The sequence below is a fragment of the Silene latifolia genome, chromosome Y (genome assembly GCF_048544455.1).
Source record: "Silene latifolia isolate original U9 population chromosome Y, ASM4854445v1, whole genome shotgun sequence".
NCBI lineage: Eukaryota > Viridiplantae > Streptophyta > Magnoliopsida > Caryophyllales > Caryophyllaceae > Silene > Silene latifolia.
In genome coordinates, this window is record NC_133538.1 from 3361934 (window position 1) to 3372519 (window position 10586).

General features: G+C 34.7%; 1 non-coding gene across 1 annotated transcript; it reads right to left on the reverse strand.

Annotated features, from left to right (window-relative positions):
- Positions 1-8577: 8577 nt before the first annotated feature.
- On the reverse strand, positions 8578-8684 carry LOC141635418 (small nucleolar RNA R71). Its single transcript, XR_012540110.1, has one exon. It is a non-coding gene; the product is annotated as a small nucleolar RNA R71 (small nucleolar RNA).
- Between the last annotated feature and the right edge of the window lie 1902 nt (positions 8685-10586).

The window sequence follows — 10586 nt, forward strand, 5'->3', positions numbered from 1 at the left end:
TCTCTTTTACATATATAATTCACCCTCTGCTTCATGAGAGAAGAGTGACCACGTGAGAGTCCGATTTTGTTGGTCTTGCAAGGTCGATAGGCCAACTTTATTTTTGAACATCTTGTAACTCGTTTGCGTATTGACTGCTGTAGCTGTAACTGTTGATTTCTGTTTCATTAAATTGGTTCAAGTAGACAAGCTATAGCTAGCTCTGATTTTTCATTTCCGTTCCATTAGTTTGCATTTAGTTTACTCGAGGACGAGTAAAGGTTCGGTTTGGGGAGATTTGATACGTGCATTTTATATAGTCTTTTTTACCTATTTTTGCACGTATTTTTATATACTTTTGTACTGTTGTGTATTGCATTATGCCCCGAAATAGCTACTTTGGTTCGTTTTGTCTGTTTTGTAGGAATGAACCTGAAAGTAGTGGAATCGTACTCTTTTCGTCCTGTTTTACATGCATTTTGAGGAGACGGAAACTTTAGAGCGAGAGCACTGCATTGGGATGCGTGAAGGAATGGTCAACGTAGCAGTCGGCAACGAGTTGAAGCTGTTTTTGGAGGAAGAACCCTCGATCGAATGGTTTTATTGGTCGATCGAGTACTTTATTGTACTCAATCGAAATGTTGGATATCAGGTTTCCTCGATCGAGTAACATTTCTGCTCGATCGAGTGTTTTATAAGCTGAAGTCCTCGATCGAAAGGTTCTAGACTACTCGATCGAGAGGATTGGAAGTTTCACGGGCCTTAATTAACCCGTGTTGCTTATTTTAGTTTTGGACTTTGTTATTTTCTATTTAAGCGTGGAATAATTAGGTCATTAGCACTTCTTAATTACGTTTTACACTGCTTAACACTTGTATTACGCCACCTTCCCTTCTCTTAATCTTTCCCTTAAACTCTTCACTGTAAACTTTGCTTTTGGGACTATTTTGCTCGGATCTCGTTGTTCTTTACGACGGAATTCTCGTGATTGTAATCCTTCTCTTTTTCTAATCTTAATCTTGCTTTTATTTACTTTAATTCCTTTGTTCTCTATTTCTTAATTTCTGCCCTAATTTGTTTATGCGTTATTTTTATTGTTTCAACATGTTTATTATTAGTTATTTCATCAATATTAATATTGACAACATTAATACCACGAGGGAGTACGAGATATAGTTTTAATTTGGGAAGATAACATTTAACAGGCTACTCAATGGCATGTTAATTCCCTTCTGAGCCTCAATAGGGTACTATATTATTTCTTTTACGTATAGAATGTTGGTAAAAGTAAGTAAATCAATAGATTTTGATCAGTGACGGAGCCACAATTTTCCGTTAGGGGGTGGAAAATTTTAACACGGGCGAATGAGTAATTTCATAATCTAAATACAAGTTCATGACTTAACAGTTAACACCTTAATGGAAAAGTAGCGCAGCATGGATAATTGAAGCGAAGTTCCAAATTTACTGCAATATGACAAGGATGAAATTATGCTTGAGACGGTATATATGTTGCGATATGAGGAATTACGAAATAAGAATCACTTGCTCATGAATAATCATGATACCCTAATGTAATAATTTTTTTTTTGAGGGCACCCTAATGTAATAATTAAATACGAGGATAACTCTACATGAGAGTCCATATTCCATCATCAAACAATGATTAAGAGTTTAAGACGTAGTATATTATTGGTGTATTCTATCTTTTTAGATTTTTTTTCTTAGCGAAAAGATCATTTTAGAGTTTCGACTTATCCGTATTATTATACGTATGATAATCAACATATGTAATTAAAAATAGTTAAAATTAGAGTAAGTATTTTGTCAAACTATTGACAATAAATCGGAAAATGTAGCTAAAAACTAAAAACCGAACTGAAGCTGATATGCACAATAATAACCAAATAGTTTTATGTTAAAATATGGGATTAGTCATGATCTCGAGAAATATTTGAGATATGGATTATACACGTAAGATAAAGTATCAATTATACGTGGTAAATACAGTGTTAAGGACAACATTCTATGCTAAACTACACAAGTTGTAACGAAAATATGACTATTAATGACGTATTGGAAGGATAAACTACTTAAAATATGACTATTGATGACGTATTAGAAGGGTAAGCTACTTAAAAAGGATTATACATGTTATAAATTGAACTTTCAAGAAGAGGGTCATACGATGATGTCAAGAAGTGAGAAGTCCAAAAAAAGTTAGATTAATGCTTTTTGTTTTATCTATCCACTTGGGTATTACTTGATCCGTATTCAGCTTATGGCGGATATGCTGCCTATCTTTAATGAGAATTTGTGTTCTTTCTTTGTTTTCGGGTGGACATTTTAACAACACTTTCTTCAATTCTTCAATGAATATGGTGGATTTTTCTACTTAAAATTTAGAACTATAGGTCTGTATCTTCATGTTCTTTAACGTCTCAATGTTCAATCTCTAGCTCTCTACGGCTTAGAGAGTTACAGCAGAACACCACACGAACGAAGTAGAACATATTTAGATCATACAAACATTTTCAGTTACTACAGCATATACAATAGAACATTACAAATAGGCTCATGCATCGCACAGACATTAAATCTAGTATATATATATATAAGAGGCTCTTTTGCACTCTAAAGACTCCAAGTTTTTTAAAACACCATTATTATTTTAATTATTAAAATCCATAAAATCCATCTTTTCATAACTACCAAATACAAAATATATATCTACATTTAGAGATAGAATTCTACCATTAATTTTGCTATAAATACTCACAATTCATACACGTTTGATAAACTAAAACCCAATTGACATGCATTAACCTTCCCTTCATTTTCTATTGGCCTTTTAATCTCTCATATACATAATACATGCATAGATATTTATTTAGTTTTTATTCTATTTTATGATCTTTTGCTCACTATGTGCTTAATATAGACGTTGTGTTAGAACACTTTTGTTGATGATGACATGCCTATTTTAACCATGCTTTAAGATGTTCCATTTCAGGTAAGTCCAGCCTCCTAATCAAGAGATTATCAAATACTTATGGTCGAAACGTGTTGATGAAGCTACCCAAGAATTGTGTTGTAATAAGAGTCACTTATGTAAGGGTAAACGAGTATAGTACTAAGGCAACAGTAAGCAAGACTGTTGTTCAACAACGGTCTGCTTACTAAGGCAACAGTCAGCAAGACTGTTGCTTTAGCTCGTGTCACTTGAAGGAAGTCTTCAATTTCAAAAATATTCATATTTCCAAATACAAACTTCTATTTTTGAAATACTCATTTCTGATATTTGAATTTTATGAAAGTTTGTTTTTAAGAAAAAAATATTCCACTGGCATCTTTCAAAAAGTTTTATCTCAAAATGGCAATACATTTTATCATGGCTTTTGGAAAGAAGAACTTGTTTCTTTCCAAAATTGTTTCTCTGAAAATGTCTTCACTTGGTTGTCAACCTTGCCTTGACTGATATTCAAAGGCCTTTTAAAGATAATAACAAAGCTTCTTTTCTTCTTCAACCTTAGGAAGAATGCCCCATTTTATGTAAACTTGGCTAAGTAAAAAATATTTGTTTTCTATCATATGTCTTGACCTCTAAACCCTAGTTTGCTTCCCTATAAAAGGAGCACTCTTCTCCTTCATTTCTCAAGACTTTCCTGAGAATTTCAAAGTGTTTTGCAAAAAATTTCTTAAGATTTCAAAGCTTTTTACTTCCTTTGCAAAATATTTCTAAGTCTTCCAGTGACAACAGTCTTCACTACCATTGCCTTAAGTATTGTATTCTCTTACCTAGAACCGTTTGATCAATAAGTTGTCCTTATCAATTCTTTCATAGAATTAGTTTGAGGAAACTTGATCTTGTAAACATTCTAGTTAGAGTCTTGAGTTTCTAGATAGAGTAGTCTTAGAACTCATGTCGCAACCGGAGTAGGTTGTTGGTCCTTTTATTGTAAGTGCTTAAGTAGTCGGAGTAGATCACTTAACTTATTAATAAAAGAAGATTGGACGTAGGCCCTTAGAGTGTTGGCCGAACCAATTCAAAAACATCTGTTGATCTCTCGTTACTTTTATTTTCGCTGCATTTTTCTTACTTGTTTTTCACTCACGTTTTTATTTAACAACTGTTCCTGATACTGTTACTTTTGGTCAGTAGCCTTATCTCATATGTTAAGACAAACAAGTAATAGTCAGATCAACCGTTGCCTTACAATAATCATTCTTAACAACGTGATACACTCTTAATGAATCAATTTATTTGATGTATCCACTTGTTTTTCATATCATCAATCAACTTGCTTTAATTCAATAAAGATTAAGTTAAAATTTTAAAATAGGCACTAATTCACCCCCTCCCCCTCTTGGGTACTTAGAATCCTAAACTCTTCACGTTGGTTTTAATTGCTGATTATGTTTAACTTTCGATTTTACAGGAAGTAAACTATCAAAAAATTGGAAAATAGTAATGTTGTTCAGGAGGAAAGTCAAACTTAGCTAATCATTGGTTTGTTTCGAACAACAGTGGTTTCACAGGAGGAATATCAAACTTTTTTTAAGGACTAAAATTGTATTCATCATAGCATTATTCATCAATGGTTTGAGTCAAACTGTAACACCCCAATCTCCTGAATAATTGGGGTGTTACACAAACCCTTTTGTCTGTTTCTTATTTTTCATTCAATTCTTGGCATTTTAAAGATGTACTCCCTCTGTTTCAATGAATAGTTTACATTTGCTTGACTTTGTGAGGGGAAATAAGTCAAATGTAAACTATTAACTGGGACAGAGGGAGTAGTTTTCTATATTCTAGATGACATTGTAATTTACGAAACTATTTATTAGTTTCAATTCACCACTTTGTAATTTACGAAGTTATTTAGCAACCTAAAATAGCTAGGACTCTTTCACACTATATATGTTACCATAGTGGATTTTGTGTTGTGATGGATCCAAGAACAAGTGTGCATGCATTAATCAGGCTGTATTATTTACGTAACAACAAGCCGATTATAGTTTTATTGTGTAGTTTTTAGCAAGAAGTCTATAACTACTCATATAATGATAATGATGCAAATAATATTCCTACCATTATTGTACTCCCTATTCGATTCAGATACGTATTAGATATGATAAGCTACCATCGAACTATAAAAATTGTGCTCTCGATTCCAAGATATGAAAAAAGTAATGTAAATATTGACCCTTTACTTGATTCAAGTTTGGAGCTAATTTTATTAATGAGATGAATAAATAATGACAATAGCATAAATAATACGAAGTACATAATACACATGAAAAAAAATCGTTTGTATGTATGGGAGAAGTTGTACCTATATACAACGAAATAAATAGTCATCTTTTCATAAAGATAGAGTTTGTTTTAGCTTAGGAGAGTTTTTTGTACTTATATATATACTTATTTTATTGGAATTTTTTTTTTTCAGTTATGGAGATAACAAGATAATATTATAGAATCATTTTCCTCATAATAATTATCTAAAACAAAACAAGTATATGTTTCCTAATTAACTAAAATTTTGATTTACATTATCCTTCATATGATATGGAACGTACTTTTAGTGTCAAAAGTATATCGTATATATATAGGAAGAGGAAAAGGATTAGTTAGCCGATTAATCTCTAAATCTTTGAAAGCTGTTTTGGTAATAATTTACCGAGTTGTTAATATAATTAGTGGGTGATAATGATCGATCTATGGCCTAAGACGGGATTAATGCAACGAGTATAACGAACGAAAGAACGGCGAATTAAAACATTGACACGCAAAGTTTTGGTGACGCGGAAAATCCGATGTGGGAACAACCGCGGGGGGGAGTCGGAATCCCACCAATTTGGCACTATAATCGAGATGGAAATACGAAAGTAAGGAAATACAATGGTGATTTAGCTAGTATATTATTTATCGATGGAGAAGAGTCTTGTAGTCGATGTGTTGGAGGAGAATGAGATGTCCCTCAATTTGCCTTCGTCTGACTATTTATAGCCTTTGCCTTGCTAGGGTTTGGACTTTGTAACGTCCCCTACTTCTGCTCCTGAGATCTTGCTTCTGTTACCCCGAAAATAGGAGGGAGTTGTTGAATCAGTCAAAGGCTTTTGACGTAAGAAAACAAATACACTTTATGTTTGTTCTTATCTCCAATCCCATGGTTCTCATAATGCCATGTCATTGATCCATCCCACTTTGTTTCTTACAATGAATGCTTGCCACGTCAACGATAATAAAAGGTGATATTTTATCCCCAACAAAAGCCTCTTTTATAGTAGCTTAGTTTTGTTATCTTTAGAATACCTCATGTGAACAAATTCCAATCCATAGCTGATAAGTGCATATTTATATACTTTCATCCCCTATATTAGCTTCATTTTATTTGTTAATTAGCACTTATCATAGTGTCATAAGCTAATATTTGTTGTTCTAGTGTATTTGCTTGTCTTAACATGTTTTTTGTAGGAATCTAAGCATTTAGAGGCTTTTTCCTATCATTTTATACACTAAGTTCATTAAGCTAAACAAGATCAAGTGTTGGACTAAGCATGGAGCATTGGATTGGGTTTTGCATGGAGAAATTGATGGATTAATATGTATAATGCAAATGATGACAACAAATCAAAGTCAAAGCCCAATGTTCAAGTCCAAGTCAATGTGGAAATCATAAGATTCCAACAAGCTTAGGATGCTCATTTGGATGCTCATAGGAGGATTTATGAAGCATTAACCGGGTGCATTAAGGATCATTTATCGCAAACATTGGATTCCTCACGCAATTAAGTGAGGAATTAAGAGAAAATGCCCGGATAACCACGACCCCGATCGGGGCCGCAGTCATCTTGATTGCTTACGTTTCTTCTTCCTCTCCTATAAATAGGAGAGGTGTTCCGAGGTCTTAGCATCCAATTTTTACGTCTCATTTTAGTTCTTCATAGTCTTAAGCATTATATTTCTCTCATATAGTTTTCTCATTTTAGTTTACAATTTAGTTAAGCTTGTAGTTCTTCAAACATTTGGTTCTAAGATATTTCAAGCATTTGGTTTTTATTTGTTCTTCCATACAAGTTCTCTATTATTAAGGTATTTCTATTTCTAGTTTGCAATTTTACATTTCTATTCTAGTTACCACATAGTTCATAATCAAGTATTCCATTTTACATTAGCATTGTTCTTTTCTCATGTTATATCATCTAATTAATATAAATCTTATAACCATGTTTAATACTTCTTACAATATAGTTTGCAATTCACATTTTAACATGAGTAGCTAAATCTCTTAGTCTAAGGGTTAGGGGAGCCATGCATAAATTTAATATATAAACATGATAAAATAAGTTAATAATAATATTGTTCATATTGCTTCTATCACATGTTTGCATCGTCACGTTTAATCGTTGTTTAAGGCCTTATTCGAATGATTAAGTTTGTTCATTCATTCTATAAGTCGAGAGGCACGAAATTGAATTAGACTAAGCATGTATAGTAGGACGACCTAGTCATGGACGAGAGTTTCTCTAGGACCCGGTCTATGGTTGATGCTAATGCCGCAAGGTGGGTATCTTTAAACCTAAGCAATTGACAATGTTATTAGTACCGAATTTATCATAATCATATGTTTACCTTTGCATGTGTGACCTGAACCCCTTAGACTCTCTTTTAATATATAATTTACATCATTATTGTTATTAATCATCAAACAACCAAACCAAATCAAATCGTAATCGACCTAGATAAAAATCTACCCATAGCAATTCACAACGTAATTCCCGTTTCCTTGTGTTCGACCCCTATTGCTACATTAACTTGTTGTTTAGGATAATTATCTTTGCATAGGTACGCGATAAAACCTATCAAATTTTGGCGCCGTTGCCGGGGAAACGGTTTTCTTGCTTTTTGAATTGTCGATTTTTATCTTGTTTTTCTTTGTCTTGGGGAACACTTGTTCCTTGAGACCGTTACTTATCACTTCTCTAGAAATTGTTGTCTTATGCCCAGGTCCTCTCGAAGTGGAGAAATTGCTTTCACCGGATTCCGAGCCCGAGAAAACCTTTAGGAGAAGACGACGTTTTTGGAAGGAAGTGAAAGAAGCCACTTCTCCCATACAAGTTGAAAGTGCTATAAAGTCTTACTTAGACGATCTAGAGGTTCTTGAAGAGGAGGAGGTTTCTTGTTCATCAACTCCACCACCGTCACCATCTACTACCAACAAGATGGTGAGATTTTCCGATCACTCAAAGCCCACCGCGGCCATGCTTCCGGCCGGAATCACAACCACTCAAATCACCGCGCAGGAATTCGAGATCAAACCGGCTTTCATTAGCCTTGTGGAGAGGAAGAAATTTGGGGGAAGTCCTTTGGAGGATCCCAATTTGCATGTGCAAAACTTTTGTGACTATTGCTCCATGATCCGTCAAACGGGCGTCACTCAAGCCCAAATAAGGGAAATACTTTTCCCTTTCTCTTTGAAGGACAAGGCCAAGCTTTGGATCAATAACCTTGACCGCACCACCTTGGGAATCACCAATTAGGAGACATTGGCTCTTGCTTTTTATCAAAAGTTTTTTCCACCGGAGAAAACTCAAACTTTGAAGAGCCAAATCACCGGATTCCGTCAACAAGCTCTTGAGAGCTTATATGGGGCTTGGGAGAGGTACAAAGAGCTTCAAAGGCAATGCCCACATCATGGGCTAGATGATTGGTTTCTAGCAATAACATTCTACAATGGATGTTGTGCCGAGTCCCGAAGGATTCTTGATTCCGCCAATAATGGGCGGTTTGATCAAATTGACACCGATCTTGCTCATTCCACGATCGAATCTATGGCGATTCATGATGCCCAATATGTCAATTCCCGAGTTGTGCCATCTAAAGGTAAAGAATAATCCTCAAACAACTCTGTTTTGCTAGCTCAAATTGCTTTGCTCCAACAACAATTGGCGGAGAGAGATGCTAAAGATTCCATTCAACAACTCAATGCCGTGTCTTCAACAAGCCAAATCATTGTTTGTGATGGTTGCGGAGGTGCGGGTCATTATGCCACTCATTGCCGAGCCCCTATCGAAGAGGTAAATGCTTTTCAAGCTTTTAGACAAAGTTCATATCCACCGGGTACATTTTCCAACACTTATAACCCGAATTCAAAATTCCATCCGAACTTGTCTTACACAAGCAACAATGTGCTTAACCCTCAACCCCCACCACAACAAAATTCCTATGTTCCTCAACAACAAAAGTATATCCCTCCACCGGGTTATCAAAATCAACAAAGGCCCCCACAAAACAATTACCAACAAAATCCACCACAAAATGGCCAACAAAACAATCAAGGAAGTGGTAATCTTGAGGGCATGATAATCCAAATGCAAAGGGAACTATTGGCTCAACTCCAAAAGAATGATCAAGCTCATAGTGCCGCGGTCAAGATGTTGGAACAACAAGTGGCTCAACTAGCCGCTTCTAGCTCTCAAAGGAAGAATGGTCAACTACCTCCCCAAGGTGAGCAACCATATGAAACTGTTAATTCTATTACCTTGAGAAGTGGTTCAAGCTATGATGGGCCATCCATGACTTTGGATGATGAGGTGGTTGTTAAAAGGGCTAAGCTTGGGGGAAATGACAAAAAGAAGGCTAGTGAAGAGCTTATTGTTAAATATCGTGTGCCATTTCCACATCGATTGTTGATGCTAAAGAGGAAGAGCAAGCTTGATGCCAAAGATGTTGGGTCTCCTATGCCAAAAGAAAGTGATGAGGTGGTTGTTGAAGAAATCTCTCCTAATGCTAGGGAGAGTGATGTCGTTTCAAAGAAAGAGGATGCTCCTGATAAGGTTATTTTCAGTCGTTTGCCTTAATCAAAATAAATCCTATACTGCTACTAACAAAATAGTTAGTGGTAAGTTAGGGTCGAATCCACAGGGAGGCGGTGATTATCTAGTTTGTTGATATTTAAATCTGTCTTAAAGGTAACAATTTTATGGGGTTTGATTGAGTTTGATTTCTAAACAACTAATAGCAATTTAAATAAAGATGATAAACAATAATATTAAAGAGTCTAGGGAATTGGGTTCACTAGGTAGTCATCAAAGGGTAGGATTTAATTTATTGATTGAGCAATTTATATTGTCGAAAGTCATATGATCGGTCGATTCTAATATGTCTTTTTAGATCTAACTTAACATGCGATCGCTATCATTAAGTTGGTCTAATTCAATTATCGTTGCCTATACTAGTCTTAACCCGGTCGGTGATAATCCTAGTTTATGCAAGACTAATTAATCAATTCGATCGAGAATCAACTAATTAGAAGTAATACGATAATTGAACAACAATAGAAAGCAATTTAACAATCAATTCATAAGTAACCCCTTTTCTAACAACCTAGATCCCCTTTCACCCTAGATAAGAGATTTAGCTACGCATAATAGAAATAAAAACAACAATAACAATAATAAGAAACATGATTGTAAGCATAAAAGATGAACAATGAAATAAATGATTAATAATAAAGGAAAGATTAAGAACAATACCGTAAATAGCTAGATCCGGAAGTAAGAACAATAAATAAACTAAACTAAGTATTTGAGAGAGTTTTCTA